General features: G+C 36.9%; 2 protein-coding genes and 1 long non-coding RNA gene across 3 annotated transcripts in view; 2 read left to right on the top strand and 1 right to left on the bottom strand.

Annotated features, from left to right (window-relative positions):
• Window positions 1-7,990, bottom strand: part of LOC134666856 (uncharacterized) — a 90,067-nt gene extending 82,077 nt beyond the window's left edge. Inside the window, exon 1 of the long non-coding RNA XR_010098554.1 lies at window positions 7,876-7,990. This is a non-coding gene — a long non-coding RNA (uncharacterized LOC134666856). The remainder of the gene's footprint in view (window positions 1-7,875) is intronic.
• LOC134666813 (CD151 antigen-like) overlaps window positions 1-18,420 on the top strand; it is a 213,423-nt gene that overhangs the window by 65,838 nt on the left and 129,165 nt on the right. The window lies entirely within an intron of this gene.
• Window positions 1-18,420, top strand: part of LOC134666760 (sorting nexin lst-4) — a 217,687-nt gene that overhangs the window by 86,950 nt on the left and 112,317 nt on the right. The window lies entirely within an intron of this gene.

The raw sequence follows: 18,420 nt of genomic DNA, 5'->3' as shown, positions 1-18,420 counted from the left end.
GAATATTTCAGTTATTTAAGTTGCTACGGGCATTCAGGACAGACCTGAGTTGGCAGACCTCGTCAATTATTAAATTCAATGAACAGTTGAACACAGTAATTTACACTTTCGATGAATCGCTCCAGGCAATACACCGTGTTTTTATTGAATTCCGTTAACTTCGGGGTATGATTAAGTACGTTTAAGAGAACTAAATGACATAGTTAATTTAAAAAAAAAAAAATTTTTTTGCTTTTATTGAAAAAAAAAATTGTTTAAAAAGTAATTAAATGTAGCATATAGCGTTGTTGTAACACGGGCATTACATTTAACTCAACCAAACAATTGAAATCTGTGACATATCAATGTCATTTCGAACATCGATCGACCGAGATTGTACTTAAGTTTAGTAGCAAATGCATGAACTCATTCTAAACACTAATCAATATGTAAACCAGCCCTAAGGCAAGTGTACACGCTTGTAGAGGCCTTATAGGATAAAAATAAATTATTGATTATCTCCGAAATGGAGTTAATTAGAATATCGGTGTCTTTGAGAAAGTTACTTGATTTAAGCTCAGGAATGCACCCCTGAAATTAACGGAAATCAAAAAAAACACGGTGTATAACTACCGCAGACTAATATTGTCGTTGAGCACACATTCCTAGTCTCAGAAGGCAATGTCAGTATTTCTTTCCGCACTAAAACTAATTTAAAACACTTCCAGCGAATGGCCGTTGTAAAAGTCTAAATCACTCCTGACTTAAACTTTATTCCCTGTGTGAGCATGTGAGAGGGTTTCTCTGTAATAAGGATTTCAGAAACAATTCGGGTTTTAACTAAAAGCTAGAATATTTAGGGCAAAAGGAACAAGGAGGTTTTACTAGCAATTGTACTAATACGACCGCTTACCTACTTTGAATTGTATATAGTAACAGCACCAGTCATGGGACATTTAAGAGGGAATTTGGAGTATTTGTGATATTTCCCTAATACATGTGAATGGTCTACCGCTTAGCGTATTGAAAGATGAAAGTCCTACCCGTCTTTCATGTTTCAGGCGTGTTGTATCAAAGATACTGCAATGAGTTTCCACATACTTAACAAATTAAAACTATGCTATTTTTCTCCAGTCATGGACACCAAAGCTCCAGTAATGGGCCCCCCAGTAATGGACACTGCTCTATCAGTATAAAATATTGAAATAGGTCATCAGATCTGGTCCATGTTATCATAATATTGCATTATCATCCGATTTGCATATTTAATTACGAATACAAAATTTCAACTCAATCGGAAAACGGGAAAGTGGCTCAAACTCGGCTACCAAGATTTGACCCACCCTAAAAAACGATATTAATTTATCCGAAGTCCGAGCATACCTCCTGGTTGACATATTTCGTAACTACATTTTACTTCTGTATTGTTTAAACATGAAATGATGGCATGGCAAGCATCATTATGTAAATTGCCCATTATAGGAGGTATGCAGTTTTACAGCTCCTATAATGGGATTGGGCCAAATACCACTATTTTTTTACATCTGTGGAGTCACAACATAGTATGTTGTATACCTTATCTCATGGTAAATGCAATTAACAAAACACATTCTAGTTTTCATCAAGTATTAATTAATTAAAATTTAATAAATTAACTCATCTCTCTTAGCGAAGTTGTTAAGAATTCGTAGTGGTATTTTTTTTCAGTGACACGACAACCTTTGGGTTGACGCCAATTTCTTAAAAAACAACCAAATTTAATAAAAATTCAAACTGAAACAGCTCTAGGACTCTTATTTATGATAATATACAGGCAGTGTTTATAAACTACTTTTAGACACTTATTTTACAGGATTTGTGGTTTTTTGTCCCATTACTGGTTCCACGCCCATCATAGGGTACACTACTATAGGTATGTGTAATACTGTTAGTGTGGGCGTAGGTAAGTATATAAAGGGTATTTAAACCAAGTCAAAAGGAATAGTTATTGGGTTTATTTCACACGACGTAAAAATCATTATATACCTACATCATTATTTATTTACCTATATCGTTATTTAACTACCGACATAGGTACCATACATGTTTCCGAATTAAGGTCTTTTGATGCAAACTTTTGTAATTACCGAGTAATTATTTTCCGTTCATAAATAAAGTCGCATTAGTTTGTTTACTTTTAGAACAATAATATTGGGCCAGCGTGACTATAGCCTAAACCCTCTCATGCTTGAGAGGAGGCCTGTGCCCAGCAGCAATTATTATTATTTAAATTAAAAAAATAAAACAAAACCGATTGGACTGGTTCTCGTCCAAAGGGCATCAGCGCCAAGCCCATCTTACATATGCTTCAAATGGAGCAAGGCAGTAAGAAGTGCGAATGTCCCAAATGGCTCCCATCTGACACTTGTGCAGGATATATGACCGACTTCCCTCTCGGCCCACCATCATAGATTACATAACATTTTCATAGATACGTCACTCGCCAAAAATATGTTTCCTAATTATAATTACCTCGTAGTCAACCCTATTTTGTTTTCAAGCATTGAAAAAAATCTGTTCCCGCATTTGAGTTGTTTTTTTTAAAGGTAAACATTGGCCACAATCTCACCTGATGGTAAATGCATTTGCCATGGAAATGCAGTTGTCACGGAAATTTATTGGCTGTATTGTTAAGCACAGTTCCGTTGCAAACTTTATTGTGCTAAATTTTATTTCGATCCGTTCAGTTAGTTCTACATAATGAATAATGAATAACAAACATCCAAACAAACTTTTACACTTACAAAAAGTGTTGTGTCTGCCGTGTTATGAATGCCTCTTGGCGACCGTGGTGATATATTATGTATTGGCGCAACACTACTCTGTAGATAGGTACCTACTCAGCTTTTATGGCGGTTGAGTTTTGTACAGGGAGGGTATCGATGTATTTCGTGATAAGCGTGCGATTAGTAGCATTTATTCAACCAAAAGAGATGGCAGGAGCTTATTAGATACATCGAACACGTTGTCAATAAGAGTAGTCGCTTACATCCGATAATATTTCACCTACGTACTACCATTGATATTTTGCTGAAACGTCCATTTACATTACGTTTTCTGTTATGCTCTTTACAAATATACAAATTTATTTACAGGGCTATAACCGCGGAAATCGAAGTTCGCAAATTGTGGGCACTTTTCTCGGTCACTCTAATTACGCCTTCATTGGAGTAAAAGAGAAAGATTCCCGCAATTTACGAATTTCGGTTTTCGCGGTAGCCCCTCAGGTCTAAGGCAACGATAACTATTAGAGTTTATAGTACGAAAATATTGTTATGGTTTAATATCGCATGAAACTCGAGGGAAATGGGAATTGTTGCTCTCATTTTGTGAACCCTTAACGGCAGAAGCGCTATTCGATTTTGCTTTTCAACAGGTCATGATATTACCCGTTCTGTGCCACTGTGAAAACGTGGTGAAAACATTATGATGCAAACTTATGTAGGTAAAAATAATAATATTTATATTGACAATAAAAGTTTAACAGGCACGTTACAGTGAACCCCGCACTAGGCATGACCTGTATCGCGGGGGTCATGATCATCGCGCGTTACCAGTGATAAAAAATTATAAGGTACATATAGGTATACGATAAGGTCTACTACTTATCTCAAGCGATTGTTAAAAATGTTGAGCGTTTATTTTTGACGTGATGTCTTATAAATTGATTAACACCATGCATGCACGAAAAAGTGTCACGTTGTGGACAATTCTCCATGGTAACGTTGTGGACAGATCGCCATGGTTTATGACCACGTTTTCTTATGACGTCATCACGTAAAATATCGTCCGTAAACCGACTTTACAGACAACTATATTTTTGTATAGGCATTCAGCGATGATTGAAAATTGTGTCTAATATATTTTAAACAGCTTTTAAATTAATCAAATTAAATATTTTTAGGGTTCCGTACCCAAAGGGTAAAACGGGACCCTATTATTAGGGTTCCGTACCCAAAGGGTAAAACGGGACTCTATTACTAAGACTTCGCTGTCCGTCCGTCCGTCCGTCCGTCCGTCCGTTCGTCCGTCCGTCCGTCCGTCCGTCCGTCCGTCTGTCACCAGGCTGTATCTCACGAACCGTGATAGCTAGACAGTTGAAATTTTCACAGATGATGTATTTCTGTTGCCGCTATAACAACAAATACTAAAAACAGAATAAAATAAAGATTTAAATGGGGCTCCCATACAACAAACGTGATTTTTGACCAAAGTTAAGCAACGTCGGGAGGGGTCAGTACTTGGATCGGTGACCGTTTTCTTTTTGCTTTTATTTGTTTTTTTTTTTGCATTATGGTACGAAACCCTTCGTACGCGAGTCCGACTCGCACTTGCCCGGTTTTTTATTAGAAAGTATAGCTGAGATCATGCAGCCAAACCGTTAACCAGTCCTTAATTGACCTAGACCCAGTTTTAACTTTCTTATATATGATTTTAAAGAAACGTGCATGAAGTATACCATAATACGTATATATGTATGTGTATTGTATTAAAAATTCCAAACCCTGTTATGTATTAAAAAGGCAACGATCTAGATGCTATTACAAATAGTTGAATGCGGCTCGAGACCGTTTCCAGCCAGTTTACCACAACTACTACAAGCATAGTCATACAATTTTAATATAAAACTTATCTAACGTACGGAGGGCACGTAGCAGCAAACAGAGCTCATACTAGCAAACTACAGTGTATAAAATTCATACATTATGGGTGGCATTGTTTACAGTGGTTCGGGTATCGCGGCCGAGCTCACGGTGTGGTTTGCATAAAATGTAAATCCTTGTTTAGTTTGGCCTCCTTGGCTATACCTATAAGCGAGGGAATGGACTTCTTAATATTAAAATGGATGGAAGCTGTGCTGAATGATAAGCATATATCTACTTTGTTTAATTTGAACATTGAATTCAATCAGTATCTTGAATTTCTTGATTGAAATCGATATCATACCTTTAAATCTAGAGCAACTTAATTTAATTTGTACCTAATGACACGCAGAAAATAAGTTTCTTATTTTGAATGAATGGTTATCTTTAAATTAACTAGCAACCCCTATTTTATCACCTTTCTGGTGTAATAATGATTCTACAACCATATATGAATAAAAACGACAACAAAAAATGACTTATAAAGTTACAAGTTACAATGTTACAAATATGAAAAATTGTTTGTTTTATGTACTTAAGCAAAAAAATAAGTGTATATATAGATAGGTAGTACACAAGTTTGCGAAAACCATAATAATATTAAAGGGTCAATTTTCAAATAGGCATTTTTTGCTGTCCCACGGCTAAAACTCGAAGTCCATAGGACTAAAAGACTGGGTATGTATATATTTTCATTCAGTGTATTATAAGCGTTAAAAATCATGCACAACTGTACCTAAAATATAATTTGTTCTTGACAAAATCGCATTTGAAGTTCCAAAAACGGCGAAATTTGCCGTTTTTCGCGTGTCCCAGTGGCGGCATCGCGCAATAAAAAAAATCATAACTTTGGATGTATGCAACGTATTATAAACATCTTTGCATTTCTATAAAGAGCATTTTCTAGAAAATTGATTTAATCATATTGATAAATTAATGCGTTATGTAATAAAACAAGGGAAGCCTTTTTATCGCTGTCCCGCGCGGCACCTGTTTTGTTATGACTTAAATATACCCCCTATAATCTTCTTTGTCTATTGAATAACGGTTAGATTAAATTTACAACGCAATAGTGCGGTTAGTTGGGCATCGATTTACATCAAATGTAGACCCGGAAACAGTTTAATTTATTTAAAAACAGATAAAAATCTCTTTCGATATATTTTGGTACGACTACAATGACATTTGTATGGACGCTTAATACGTTGGTACATAGTTGGAATAAAAATGTTTATTTTATAATAATAGTTGCAAATATAGTGTTAAAATATATAGTAAAATAAATAAGTGAATCGGTTGTATTGTGTAGGAAATATCGCAAAAAAATATTATTGGCGACATGTCGCGACATTTGTATGGCGACATTTATACGGCTATTTTGACCGTATAAATGTCGATTGTGGCATACAAATGTCGACATAGTGCCATACAGATGTCGAGAAGGTGTTATACAAATGTCGTCAGGGTCTTATAAATGCAACAAAAATAATAAATAGTGGCATATACATGTTGATACTGCCATATAATGTCGAAAAAATGCCTTATACATGTCAAAATCGCCTTACAAATGGCTAAATAGTGTCATACAAATGTCGATTTTTAAACGTCCATATCTAGCTAACTGTAAAAAGTACAGAGGTGCCTCCTACAGTATATTTTTTGTTGTTAAGAAACCTTCCTAAAACGATGATTATAAATCAGATTTTTCAACAATAAAAAATTGCCATACAAATGTCGAAAAAACACCCTCTTCAAAAATTGACCCTAAACGGGTAAAAAGAAATTACAGAACAAGGCACCTAAGTTGAAATCAAAGAAAGAAAGAAGATACTCTAATACACGTAGACTTGAGCCCTCGTTCACTATAGAAACACATTAGCTAATTAGATATTTCATCCCGTAGAGTGTGTCCTCGCGTTCCGCTCCACAAGTGTTTCGCGCGCAGTTTGTTTACTCTTCACACACACAGTGGGGCATGCAGATGTACCTACCACACGAACGTTCCTGCTCCTCGGAATATTTCCCAAATGATAAATATGGGTGCCAAATAGAATCCTATCCCTACGGATCTACTGTTGAAGCTTTGAGCAAATATGTTATATTCGTGTAATTTGACACAGTGTTTAAATCTTCACAGCAAAACTTTTCTCGCCATTTTATGTCGCAGATTTACATACATGTCCAGTTGAATTTCATCGGAGAACCATTCAATTTTTCGCCGCGTCAGCGATTGTTACACATGAACTGCTCTACCCCAATACCTAGCTACTGTTTCCAATCAGGGTGTCAGCAACTGAACACCAGCCTCGCGGATTACGGACAGGTTTTGTTCCAGAGCTTACATTTTTTTAATGGAATTTTCGCTTCCATTTTTCTGTTTCCAAATAGTCCAAATAGTGGTAAAATACTTAGGCTCACTTGGACCATTCTACTAACCCGAGGTTAACGGATTAAACCTGGACTTACCATGGTGACCAGTACAATTTGACACTAAGTATTGGGATGGTGCAAGTGGCCCTTATAGATATAACAGTGACTTTGCTGCCATGAAATATAAAACCGTTAAAAGTTTGTTAGAACTTTTACTCCTAGTCAGCAGCCGTTCGAGCAAGCTTTCAAGGATTCTTAATGTACCTTGAATTAACATAAAGTTAATATAAATTACAAGATCCAACTGAACTCTGAAACTTGCCACTAGGCAAGACTAACATTTACCGCAATCGCATCAGCAAGGCAAACATTATTATACGCTTATCGAGGAAGCCATTAACGTGTGACATCTGTTCACCGACTGGGAAAACTAATTTTATTCACCATGGAATACATGTATACTATACTAGGTAACGGACAACACTTTAAAAGTAGAGTCAAATTGGGTCTCTATTGGAGCATTCCACGGGCTGTCCCGTACAAACGCATTTTATTTGCTGTGTTGCGACTTTTTTCTCGGCATTTAAAGCAGGCGATTATTTTTCTGTGCATATTTTTTTCCATTTGTCATAGAAAAGGAAACTCTTATACCTTTATATCTTCAGAAACTTCGCGTTTGTACGGGACAACGGTAGACAATTTCATGGAATGCTCCTATTGTTTTCCATAAAGTTTTAAGTCAAAATGTATTGTTTGTCCACATTTTCGTTAGTCATAGTTTAGTTTTTCTCAGAAACGCGTAACTTTTCAGGATTGTCATAACACAAACCTAATCTAACCTAACCTATCTATAGGAACCTTACGAAAATCCTGAAAAGTTAACGGTTCGGTTTCAGAATTATGACTAACGATAATCTGATAATCATTACATTATGACTTTCAATAATTATGTCAAACAAAGGGACCCCAGGACACCTTCAGTAAAATGTTCCATCTATAATATTCAAGGTACTTTCCCTTCATGTGGCATAGCCGTGGGACGCCCGGTATATGTGGTTATTAAGGAAATCACAACGGACATAAATACTCGGCAAATTTTCTTTAAAATAAACAAAAGCTATTTTTGCTCAGTTTGACAGTTACCTACTCGTAATGTAATGTTAAGCTGTTGATATGGGTCAGTACATTTATACTAATTTCATTGCTAATGCTCTGAAAAAGGGTTTCTGGTCCCAAAACAGTGAAGTGAAGTGATCCAAGACCGGGTGAAATCTGGCCCTTCAAATGACCCTACGCCAAACAGCGTCATTAGGCACTAATAAAGCTAAAATGGGTGCCGGCACAAATACTCCAGTATATTATACGGAAGTCATTACATTACAAAGGTAACTTGGAAGGCAACAAGATTAAATACAATTTTGTTAACATCGTGACGATGTTAAAAACTATTTAGGTACTTACTACAAATTTCACTTCTGAGTCACGTGCGAAAGGTAAATTAATTCCTATTATCTAAATGTGTCTGTCACGTGTGAGCATTCATATTAACGAGGAACCCTGCTGAGTCAATTTCTCGAACCTAAGAAAAAATCTATATTTTCATAGACTTGTGGGTAGGGCAAGTATGTAAGTACTATACCTGCAATTACATGACCTTTTTATAAACTTAGAACTTACGAGTGGGTACAACTACTTACTTCAGTTTATTGAGATCTTTATCTATCTGTAGGCCAAGCACAAGATTGGCGCGACAGTATCTCGCCGCGAGATAGAGAGAGAATTTCTAACTGTATAGGACGGGTAGTCTATCTCGCAGCGAGATACTGTCACGCCAATCATGTGCTAGCCCGGCAGACCCCATTTCAAAGGTTTTATTCGTGTAAGTATATTCAAATCTCTCTGTAGTCAAAAGCTTATGGACGTCCAACATAATACTTATCAAGTAGGAAATTCCAAAAGTTGTCTAAGCCGAGATTAGCAAGGTGGCTGGTGAGAGAAGGCTGAAGATCCTCCACGTTGATTTGAGCTTTATTTACTAGGAACAAATAAAACTTTTTTTGAAAAAATAATTATGAAAAAGTTTTAAATATGTATATAAGATAGAATAGAATAGATTGCACGACTGGCTCGTATTTGTTGCGCACAACGGCACAACGCACCAATATGTACTGGCCAATTTCGTTTTGCCCGTAGGGCCCGTCTTTACAAAGAACGAATAATTAAAATATGTCAATGAAATTACCTCACAGCAAGTAGAAAGAATAAGCAGACATTGAATGTAGACTGTTACTGTCGTGTTACTGTTATGACTAACTAGGCATAATAGGGCTCTCCGAAGAGTTAAAAAAAGTGTAGAACCGTATATTTAACTATTGAAGGATACCCCACTTACAAACGGTTCAATGTTAGTACAGTCACCTGCAATAATATGTTACACAAAGAAGGCCGCAAAAATATCTGACACGAACTTATTTGTAGAGCCATAAGAGCGTGTCACATATTTTTGCGGCCTTCAAAGAGTAATATATTATTGCAGGTGACTGTACCTACATATTTTTGTTATAATTCGTCATCCTCAAGAACACTTAACTAACAACTAGGTACTTAACATTCCCCGTCTTAAGTCAGTTAAACTCTTCAACCCACGGTTAAACAATTTAAACTTTATAAGTCGACTTGTTACTTTTGACGAAACATAAGGACGATACAAAGCTAAGTTAAATCAACCTACTTACTTACCTATTTCACAAATAATAGTTCTGAGTTCTCTACTTTTAGAAAACATTCTGCTTATTTTCATTGGATTGGATCTTATTAACGTTCGTTGATAAATCTTCATATATCAACTAGACCCGGCCCACAGTGAATCGAGCAAATTAGCAGAATTGGACAATATACGTTTTCAGGTATAATTTGTTTTGAACCCAAAGGAGAGTAAATAGCTATGGTGTTTGGGTAGACCACAATTAAAATCACAGCACGTCAGTTACTGCGTGAAGTTTGCATGTGCATGTGCAACTGTGCCGAAATAATTATACCTACATACTAAACTTGCAAATTCTACAGTGGAGCCCCCAGCCTTAATACATACGTACTGGAAGCCAAGGGTAGTTTAATTTAGCAAATTCCTTCTTTCCCCTTGTTTATTTGGTACCCAGTTTATACCCTTTATAGGGGTGAAAATGAACATTAAACTAACACATTAACTTTAACAGCTGATAACTGTGGAGTAATAAAAAAAATTAACTAATGAGTTACTTACTTAATGTATGGTCATTGCATGCCTTCATGTTGTCAAATGATTCAAGCAACGTCCGTTTAAGGGTCATATTCAAATCATAGATAATTAGATAATTGTCTAAATCCACAGTTGAGGGACTGAGCCAATGAAAACTACTTCGTGGCACTGGTTGTACAGGTAAAAACATATGTCGGTACTACTTAAAAAAAACTCGTATCTTATTTTTCTAATCAAAAGAAAACTGTAGTATCTATATATGAATATACAGGGTGAAATCGGGGTCGTGTAGCAAGAAAGAAAAATAAGACTTGCCACTTAAGAGAGATAAGAGTTCATTAATTTGTATCTTTTTCGCACATACAAAAATAAAATACAATTTAATTTCTTATTTAGTGTCATGGTCACCCTACAGACTTGACAAGGCAAACATCTAGTAAAGAAAGTAGTGGTAACTTACGATAATTAACTGATAACACTTATCTTCGGTTTTACATTCAGTGTAAAAGCAATTAAAAAGTTAAAAATAATTTAAAGACTTTATTAAAATTATTTACAATCACTGGGACGGAGACTCCACAAGCTTTTAACAAATACTATCACAAATCACAACTTACTTAAACATACTTCAGGAGCTGCTCACAGTGTGATCCGTTTTGCTGTGACACAATTCGGCTCGTCGCCTTAGCCTAGGTTATCTTTTAATCTGCCGAGAGCAAAGTGATTCATTTTCACACTTTCAAATGCTCCAATTATTCGGTGACAAAGCTCTTCGATGGTACCAATATTTTGATTTCGCCTCAGAGCAAAAAATCGGTCGGGACTACGAGACCATGCCACGGGTCCGCCGCGGCCAATCCAACGTCCCGGGAACTGTTCTTCGAGGTAATTGCATACTCGGTGTTTAAATGAGCCAAAGCACCATCGTGTTGATAGTGTAAGATGCAAGTAATGTTCCGGCACTTCTCGCAGTAATTCAGGCACTTGTCTCAACATATCAACGGATAACGTTGGTGAAATAAATCCCGAGCAGTGGTAGCACGACGTGCTTATTGGTAATAAAACATTACCATGTCAGACCGCTCAACATTTGAAAACGGATATGCCGCGGGCATTTTTCTGCTTAATTATCTTTAGAATTACCAGAATTTGAACTCAATGTAGTTACAATCTTTGAATGATTTTATTTATTTTTAAGTTTTGACTTTGTCATAATAGTGACGGTTGACATTTCTTACTCATCTATTCAGTTGTTTATTAAATAGGTTTTAACATTAATTGTAAGGTAACCATAATTTGAGTTTTTAACTGGGATACTTAAATTGTTGATTAATTAATGAATAGCTGCAATTATTTAAAAATCAACGTTATACCTAACATCGCGTTAATTTACCGAGTTAAGTACAATAGGTTTGAATCACCACCCCGATTTCGCCCTGTATACAGAGTTACTACCTTTCAACTTTGAGTTACGAGATACGAGATTTTTTCAAATAAGTGCCTTTGTGTTATTAAATTTCAAGACATGAAATACTTTTTCTTTCAGTTCTCCTATTCCGTTGAATCCACTGTGCATTCGCATCCCATTCCGAGCACGAACTACGTTGCGTGGCCTTAGGTTTTCGATAAAAGCTTCTTGTAACATAGACGTCCAATACACTCTAACCTCCATAGTCCTATTTTCGCGCGCAATTCAGACTAGGAATTTGACATGCATGTGTTCATGTTCAAGTGTGTTACAGTTCCTTCCGAGCACTGATACCTGAAGGAAAGTGTAAATATTAGTGATTTAAATGAATGTGTAGTATATTGTACTTAATAGTGTATAGTGATTACGGCCAGCCAAGGCGTAGTATCGCCAACGCTCCTTTCATTCGTCTAGCATTTGCATTCAGAAAGGCGGACAAAAAGATCGACTTAGACTGGTGATTAGTAAAGGGTTACGAGTAATTGTTATGAGGGAACTCATTGTGGGTTCAAGTTTCAGAGTAGGTAACTCAATGAAATTTGATAAGAATGACCCGTTGAAGTACCTACTCGTACTAGTACAGTCATCAACAGAGCTATGAGTACAGGCAAAGTGTCAAAAATATGTATACAGTACTTTATTGCCTGTACATTAAGGTCGTGTATACATATATTTGGCACTTTGCCTGTATTCATAGCTCTGTTGTTGACTGTACAAATATCGCAGTAGATTTTGATAAAAAAAGATTGAAACACTATTCTGTAATTAACGGTCTAGTCTAGCCTAGTGGGCACCCATTTTATTATTAATTATTACTATGAGGCATCAATAATCACGTTAGATTGTATACATTATGTTGTCATTTCTTCTTCATAAGTATGTAATTTAAATTTTAATAATAAAATAAATCCGACAGCGATAGCTAGAGTTAGACTAAGATAACTCTGCAACCATTTTGATAGCACACGCAGTGCAAGTGTTATTTTAAGTCATAAGGTCATAGAAATATCTTGTCGTTTTCTAAGTGACAATAGTGTACCTACCTATATAAATTTTTTATGTATTATATGTATTATTATATTAGAAATTATTATAGAAAAAGATTATATCGTAACTGCCAGAAAAATGCATACCTACCTATTGTAATGGGTAAAATTTATATACCATAACGTCAGGTAGGTATTTAAGAGTTAAATTTCGCCGGAGCGATTAACCGTAGCCGTGGCATGATGTGACGCTCAAAGTTGCTTCTCCCATTAGCCAAAGCCAGTAAAGTCATATTAAATCCCAGAGCGTGCGTAATGCTCTAATGCATCATGGCTCCGGTTCCCTGCATAGGCTGCATATCTAGGGGCCCGATTCGGAATTTGAAATAGACATCTATTAGACATCTTTTAGGGATCACCAAGATACGATAACGATATGTTTAAGATCTAACCTGTCAAATTTGACATTTGCGCGATTCTGGAGATACTCTTGAACGATTTCCATAGGACGAGATCCAATTCACATCTAATAGATATCTTACTCTATCTAACGTAAAAGTGGCATTGTGGTTGCCTGAATTGCGCTGCAAAAGAGAACTAGTTGATATCTAAACTATAACGTATCTAGAATGGATCTAGTACGAGTCGTCTCTTGTGAATATCTTGAAGTTCGAATACGGTACTACACGGTACGGTACTACAGTAGTACTAGTAGTTTCGTGCCCTACGTATTCGAGCGCAAAAAAGCGAAAAAGTGACGCGTATGACCTGGCGGGGCGATATCGGAGTTGGAGTAGAATTTGGCCTATTTTTGACGATCACATTTCTGGACGACCCCTATGTCTTCCTAACAAAAGGTATTGTATCCGACATCGCTGAAATTCATTTACATTGACATTATCATTCCGGAATAATTATGGATATGTATGGATACATAAATTTTTGGTATATCATATTATTTCATCAGTTTCTCATCCTAAAAAAATACCGCGAATGAGTAAGTAACTGAAATATTCTTTATTGCACCAATAATTTTAACAAAGAAATTTTAAAAGTAAGTAGAACCAGGTAACAACGAGTACCTACTTTATTTAACGATGGCCGCTATCAGGCCCATGGTATGCATTAAGATATTGTGTGATTGTATCAAAGAACGCAGATCAAAGTAGGTACGACCGGAACCGGAAGTGGATCTCGGTCGGCAGACAGACCCGCACCTAATTCGGTTTCGCTTTTCGACCTTTGAAAATGCGGAAATCCACTAGATATTTGAGCGTATAAAGGCCCCCGTACACAATGGGCCAGCGTGGGCCAGTCTGGGCATTTATGCGCCGCAAATGATATTGCTATCTCATTCTACCGCATGGCTGCGTCCCTTGGACTGGCCGGCGCTGGCCCATTGTGTACAGAGGCCTTGGATGGCTTGCGGACACTATACAATACACACACAGGCACACAGACTACTAATCAAAATTTTGTATGAGAGCGCGACCCCTCAAGTTGCATCCGTATTTCGTATCAAGTTTAATATTTAGATAAGCGTGTGCTATTATTATAACTGCTACTGAGTGGTACGGTTCTATTTGAGTCGTAGGTACCTATATACCGTGAAATTTTGTTCGAGTTTAGGTTATTTTTTGTAATTAGGGTTCCGTACCTCAAAAGGAAAAAACGGAACCCTTATAGGATCACTCGTGCGTCTGTCTGTCCGTCTGTCCGTCTGTCACAGCCAATTTGCTCCGAAACTACCGGACCAATTAACTTAAAATTTGGTACACATATGTAAGTCTGTGACCCAAAGACGGATATGTAACGTCAACAAATGAATTTTAAACATAGGGGCTACTTTTGGGGGGTAAACGATAAAATTAAAAAACAAAGTTTTGAAAATTATATTGTGTTGCATATCAAACGAAAGAGCTCATTGTGAGAATCTTAAATATATTTTTCTTATAAATTTACGATAAAAAGTTTAGAAGTTATTCAAGAAAATAGACAAAAAATGACCATTCCCCCCCCTCTATCTCTGAAACTACTGGGTCTAAAATTCTGAAAAAATACACAAAATAGTCCTTTACCTAAAGATGACAGGAAAACCTATTAGAAATCTAGAGTCAAGCGTGAGTCGGATTTAAGAACAAAAATGCGGTTAACGTTTCTTTAGGGACACAGCCGCAATGGTTTAAGTGAAACGTGATGTAGACAGCAATTGCGAAGGCCCTAGGCCGATATCCACATAAGGCCGAAGGCTCGAAGCGTCCCAAAGAGGCGTGCCTTTAGCTTCAAGCGTGAGTCGGATTGAAGACAAAAAATGCGACTAGGCTGTATTTGGCACACAGCCCCAATGGTACTTGTAGTACAGTCAACAGCAGAAGTTGCTAAGCGGGCGAGGTGTTCAAAATTACCTTGACATGCTCTTATTGTCTTAACTATAAAGTCGCGTCCAGATCATTTTAAACCACTCGCTCGCTTAGCAACTTCTGCTGCTGACTGTACTGATTGATTAGGTTACTATTGTTACGGGTTTTAAAAAGCACTAGGTATACAGGGTGGCTAAAAAATAAACTAAGTGTATTCCCGTTGCCAACGTGCAACCCTGAAATCGCGAAGAAAAATTTGGCTGTTTCATACATTTTGGCTGGTCCGTTTTCTATGGAAGGATACTTTTTTTTCGCGATTTCGGGGTTGGTCCCATACTAAAAGTTGCTCAGTATAATCCCAAAACCTCCCTGGCTACGGGAATACACTTATTTTTTGGCCACCCTGTAGGTATTATATCCTTTGGCCTTAGCTTTTTAAACACTTTCGGAAGTTGTATTAGGAACCGGGACCTGTCGGACGCTCCAAGTTTTCAGCTCTACGTGGAGCTCGGTCTTCAGTCTTCGCACTTGGACACTTGTACTATTGTTCGGCATTTAATCTTCAGAGATGTAGAGATATAAGCCAGCACGCCAGAAAACTTCATGTTACATCTGATTTTTGATTGACCCATTCGGGTTTTTCAAGACGTTTCACTCACGTCACGTTTTACGTACAAAAAAAAAGATGAAAATTGTGTGATGTACGGAACCCTTGAAACGCGAGTCCGACTCGCACTTGACCAGTTTTTTTTTTGAAATCAGTTTATTTATAAGTTTGTCTATCATTATTCGAAAGTACTACCGATAGCAAATCGGCCTGCCGCAGGAAAACAACCACTAAAATTCCACGGTGTATGAGCGACTATGTGTCGGGACCTCGAGTGTTCGCATATTTCTCATACGGGGCAATCTGTTGTCTATTGAAGGACGTCTTCCTAATGTTAGTTCTGAAAATGTATTATTTTCATAGCTTAAATACTACTTACTAGTGATTAATTAAATAATACCCGTATATATTAATTCCACATCCCCCAAATTGCTGCTACATCTAAAGCCAAACTTGTCACGTTGTGGGCAAGCTCTAAATAACCAACCATAGGGCCGGGCACGTAATGTTGTGACGCCGCTGGCTCGGTGCCAGTAAAATATCAGTGATTTTTGCGTTATTCGCAACTAGGTTTGATGCGCTCGAGATTTGCGGGGTTGAAACTCTTTTACAACTCCGAAAAAGTGGAGTAAGTATAAGTAGGCGAGTTTCCTAGGAACGAAACTCAGTCGAATACCTACATTTTTTTATGTGTTTAATGAAATATAACTAATTAAGACCATTTTTCCTGAGCCTACGGTCTTATATCTCGGCATTTTAACTAGTACGGTCAGCCAATAAAGTGGTCTACCAATTTTCGACTCTATCAATCAGATGATAGAGTCGAAAAGTGGTAGACCACTTTCTTGGCTGACTGTACAGTACCTATGTACTTTATTATAAATCTTGATCCGTGTCGACCTTGACTAAGTTAAATAAATAAACATACAAGAAACTTAAGGGGCCCACTGATTAACAGTCCGCCGGACGGCATCGGCCTGTCAGTTAGAACAAAATTTTGACAGTTCCGAACAACTGACAGGCCGCTATCGTCCGGCGGACTGTTAATGAGTGGGCCGCTTTAGTCCTTTTAATGTTGTACGAGGTAGATAGGGATATACCCACACGGCTAAGTATTCAGACCTAGTAAATAAACACGAAGCAGTTTTTTCCCGCAGCCGACAAGTTTAGTGCGGCGTAGCGAACAAGCGTTTTGTGATGTAAAACATGCTGGGCGCCGCGCTCCCGTGGGTTTTACGTATGTATTCACACTTCGACAGCTACTCCTAAGCGAGAGTAAACTACTAAAAGAAATTTAAACTGATTGTTATAATAAAAATTACTATTCACAGACAGATTACTTAGCCTAATCTACATTCTAATAGATTATTAGCTAAGAAGTATGAAGTTTATTTCTAATTACATCATTATTATTAGTATTATTACTGATATAGATCCAAATTTGGAAGTTATAAACGACTTTGATAATAAGAATACCCGTTATACAAGTTTTATTTGATGAAACATAACAATTTATCATACAAACTATTACAAACCAAGCTTATGAAAACATTTATAGATACTACTAAGTAAATATATAGCTGCATGTTAATGTACGTATGTATTTAAATTTCTTCTGAAAGCATCTTAAATTAAAAGTCCAAATGATGATGAATTCTAAGATTTACCGACTTGTCTAAGTAAGAGCCCGAAAAATAAATTAAACTTTAAAATACATTAAACGATAAATTATATTCGTTAATTTTGGACATTTACCGCTAAATATTTAGTTGATAAATCTTAGGTTTTGTCACTCCAATGCCGGGCTGATAGCCCAACGATTACACCCTCCCAAATGCCCTACGATTAAACGGTAAATACCCCACGTAGTCTATTTCTGTACCTTACCACATATTATATTGTGTGGCCTAAATGTGACAGTCCATTTCCAACGACAGCTGCACTACTGTTGCGACGTTACTGTCATTCATTGTCTTGTCATTCATTATACTATGGAAATTGACAATAACAACGACGTGTCGGAGCAGTAGTGCAGCCGCGGTCAGAAGTGGAATGTTACCTTAAACCGACACTGATTTGATGCTGATGCTACCATACTGCTACCTAAAGTGTCATTCTATGGAACTTGCTAACTATGTATATAAAAGTCATTAGTAAATTCATCATTCTCGACATGTTTACATAGTTACCAAGCTCCATAGAATGACACTTTACGTAGAATTAAAGCATATGGGATGTGAGTATTGTGGGTGGTGAATGTGCTGTTACCTACCTACTTATATTATTTTGTATAGGCATGCAACTATGCATGTGCAACAAAAGTGTTTGTAAAAACATTGTTCACGTTGCTTTCAGGTACTTACCCTCGGCACTTTCAGCGGATGCGGTGACAGTCGTGAAACAGAACACGGCCGTGTTAATTACTCGTAGCGCCGGCAAGTCTCCATTTCATTTCAGTTAAATAATGTTAGCAAAACGAGCTACCTACTTAAGTATCACTCGTACTCCTCTTATATATTATGTTATGATGATTTATTGAAATCCGTCGCCCTTTGATCTGGAGGTTCATGTTTGATTGTATACCGTAAAACAAGGACCTACTTATACAGTTAAGTCGACTTATATTTTTTCTGAAAGCTGCTTAGCGAACAAAGTATAAGTACATACTCAAACTCATCAGTCAATTATGCTTTTGTATAAAACATTGACTATTGAATGTGGGCCACGTTC

The sequence above is a fragment of the Cydia fagiglandana genome, chromosome 8 (genome assembly GCF_963556715.1).
Source record: "Cydia fagiglandana chromosome 8, ilCydFagi1.1, whole genome shotgun sequence".
NCBI lineage: Eukaryota > Metazoa > Arthropoda > Insecta > Lepidoptera > Tortricidae > Cydia > Cydia fagiglandana.
The sequence above is the reverse complement of the archived record's forward strand: the minus strand, read 5'-3'. Positions and strand labels throughout refer to the sequence as shown.